The sequence below is a fragment of the Clinocottus analis genome, unplaced genomic scaffold (assembly GCF_023055335.1).
Source record: "Clinocottus analis isolate CAN_PGR_092001 unplaced genomic scaffold, fCliAna1.0.p SCAF_4, whole genome shotgun sequence".
NCBI lineage: Eukaryota > Metazoa > Chordata > Actinopteri > Perciformes > Cottidae > Clinocottus > Clinocottus analis.
In genome coordinates this window covers 1,674,890-1,678,818 of record NW_027176153.1, presented here as the reverse complement: position 1 = coordinate 1,678,818, position 3,929 = coordinate 1,674,890, and positions in this window count along the sequence as shown.

Below are 3,929 nucleotides of genomic sequence, written 5' to 3'. Positions count from 1 at the left end.
AGAGAATGCAGCTTTAACACATGAAGCATAGACTTCTATACAACCAGAGTAGTCGCCCCCTGGCGGTCAGGAGAGAGAATGCAGCTTTAACACATGAAGCATAGACTTCTATACAACCAGAGGAGTCACCCCCTGGTGGTCAGGAGAGAGAATGCAGGTTTTGAGGGCTGCATGGTGTAATTCTGGTCTCAGTGTGTTATTATAGTTAATACATTGCATTAGTGCCTCTATGCCATATATAGCACAACGCTCGCTGTCACCAGCTGCATATTCATCGAGGCGTTCGTCATACGTGGGCGTGGTTTCATCTCTCAGCCCATTGCTTATTTTATTTGTTGCTTTTTGCAAATGTATGCATTGGCTTCAGTTCAGTGAAATTACACTTTATAATAATGCAGAACAAGGTGAATCTTTTGACATGTAATGAGCAACAATATAAGTATAAAGTAGTATATAATTAAAATACTCAAGTAAACGACACGTTTCCTTTAAACTGTTTATTCAATACTAATCCACCAATCCTGTGTATTGTCATTGTAAAATGTTCATCATGCCAAAGTCCAGTGTCAGAAATTGAATTATCGGCAGTTCAGTGTGAAATTAAGGATTTAATTAATAGTTTTAAAGTCATAGCTCAGCATTTATTTTATCACGTTGAAGGAAATGTAGTTAATATATTGCATATTAAACATGACAGCCCAAAAAATGTCGGACCTCTTCACGGCTATCTGTTACTGGACGACCCTGTAAATACACAGTAGCAGTATTTAAAGCTTTAGAGGGATTACAAGAGGAACAGTATCATACCCGACTGCGCTCACACACAAACACACTCTCTCTCTCTCGCCCACTCACACACCAACACAGAACAAATGCATGTCCGTTAGGTTTTTTTTTTTGTCATCGCTTTTGTCCCCACAGTTTTTTTTAAATCCTAAAAAAAGAAGAAGAAAAAAAACTGCAGAGTTTTGGGTGCGTCGTCACGCTCTCGGGGAGCCGTGACGGGGAAGGAGCTGCAGCGCCGATAAAACATTTGTGATACATCTCTGAACACTGGGCTGATAAGTAAATACAGGCTACATCGATAATCCTCATGTCACTATGCGGTCTGTATTATGCAGAGTGTTGCATACACACATGCACGCACACACACACACACACGCATGAACACACACACACTGCCAGGTTGTGATTAAATTCTCTGTGGCCTATGATCCGCCTCTAAATCTTTGCAATTTTCATTTTATGCAGCTTTAATATGGATCATAGTTGCTCTCAGAGTGCCCCATCTCCTAATCTGGAGCAATCTGAGCTGAGCCTGGCTGGGCCAACAGCTGACGCTAAGCCAACCAGTCACACTCAAACCAGCCAGCAAGTCAGCCACACAAAGCCTCCGTGCAGTCGGTGGGCCCCAAAACGCCAAGAGACGGGAGGAGCTGGGGGGTCGGGGGCGTTCATTTCAGATAAAAACTACAGCGTGAGAATGTGTGGCTGGCTGACGGCTCGCTGGAAGGGAAAAAATGACAAGATTGGCAATTCTCGCGGAGGAAAAAAAAAAATTTCATTCAATTAAATTCAGTTTATTTTGTGTAGCCCAAAATCACAAAAAGAAAATTATCCTCGGAGGGTTTTACAGTCTGTGCACATGACGTCCTGTACCGGGGCCTCGCATCGGATCAGAACCAACACCCCAAATAAAGACAGTAAAAAGCCTTTAACAGGGAAACAGGAAGGAGCTTCATAGAGCAAAAGAAGAGGATCCTCTACCAGGATGGACAGAAGCAACAGATGTCATGTGACCAGAATGATGAGCAGTATACACATGTACATATAATGAGTAGTATACACATGTACATATAATGAGTAGTATACACATGTACATATAATGAGTAGTATACACATGTACATATAATGAGTAGTATACACATGCCGCACACTAAAAACACATCTTTTTCCACTACACCTTAATTAAGGAAAGTAGCACTCTAGTAGCTCTTAAATGTCTCTTACTGATAGCACTTTGTATTTTAACTTTATTAAAGATATTGTACTTTCTTGATTCTTGTTGTTATTGTAAGTCTCTTTGGATAAAAGTGTCACCTCAATGCAATGTGATGTAAATAGCTAACCAGACCTATAAAGGGGTTCTTCGGCTATAGTCCAGAGGGTTCAACCTAGAACACAATGTAGAGAGTTCTATCGAGAACCACGTGTGCAAGGTTCTACAGGTTTCCCCTCCAGAACCCTCCAGAACCGCGATAAGTTGGGGTCATGTAGCTGCAGTGTGTTTGGGAGGGGTACCATACACATACAGTAGATTACTACTGCAGGAAAAAAGTTTTCATTTTTGATAAATTGAAGTGATATTTATGATATGGATTTCTTTTATGTTGCTTGATTTGTTTTACAGAGTTGTAGATCCAGTGGAAAGGGGGGTCCCCACAATTGGGCAAAACATTGGGTTCGGACCCCACAACGCAGGAAAACGAGTATGCGTGTGTGTGTGTGTGTGTGTGTGTGTGTGTGTGTGTGTGTGTGTGGGGTGGGGGGGGTGGGGGGGGGGTCATTAGTGGAGGTCATGTATCTGCGGTGTGTTTGGGTGGGTTCCCATGTCAGGGCATATTAGACACATACAGTAGATTTTCACATGATATTCAGTACACACACACACACACACACACACACACACACACACACACACACACACACACACACACACACACACACACACGCAAGATGACCCTGTTTTTCAGAGCATGGCAGGGGGCATAAGAGGATTAAGTAATTAAGGGTACACTGTTTAAAACAAATGTATATTAATATTAAAATGCTTAAATCTAAACCGTGTGATCTCTGGAAGTCGGCGACGCCTCTCGCGTGATCTTTCTGCCGTGGAGGAAGTGACGTGTTGTGTGTCATGTTTCTCTCCATGGAGACGAAACTGTGACGTCAAAATACCAACAAGCACCAAACTGAAGAGTTGAACCAGGAGAGGAACCCTGCTGCTGCTACAAATAATACTGCTGCTGCTACAAATAATACTGCTGCTGCTACTGCTGCTGTTACAAATAATACTGCTGCTGCTACAAATAATACTGCTGCTGACACTGCTGCTGTTACAAATAATACTGCTGCTGCTACAAATAATACTGCTGCTGACACTGCTGCTGTTACAAATAATACTGCTGCTGCTACAAATAATACTGCTGCTGCTACAAATAATACTGCTGCTGCTACAAATAATACTGCTGCTGCTACAAATAATACTGCTGCTGACACTGCTGCTGTTACAAATAATACTGCTGCTGCTACAAATAATACTGCTGCTGCTACAAATAATACTGCTGCTGCTAGAAATATTACTGCTGCTGACACTGCTGCTGCTAGAAATATTACTGCTGCTGCTACAAATAATACTGCTGCTGCTACAAATAATACTGCTGCTGACACTGCTGCTGCTACAAATAATACTGCTGCTGCTACAAATAATACTGCTGCTGCTACAAATAATACTGCTGCTAATACTGCTGCTGCTAGAAATAATACTGCTGCTGCTACAAATAATACTGCTGCTACAAATAATACTGCTGCTGCTACAAATAATACTGCTGCTGCTACAAATAATACTGCTGCTGCTACAAATAATACTGCTGCTACAAATAATACTGCTGCTGCTACAAATAATACTGCTGCTAATACTGCTGCTGCTAGAAATAATACTGCTGCTGCTACAAATAATACTGCTGCTAATACTGCTGCTGCTAGAAATAATACTGCTGCTGCTACAAATAATACTGCTGCTGCTACAAATAATACTGCTGCTAATACTGCTGCTGCTATAAATTTTACTGCTGCTGCTACAAATAATACTGCTGCTGCTACAAATAATACTGCTGCTGCTACAAATAATACTGCTGCTGCTACAAATA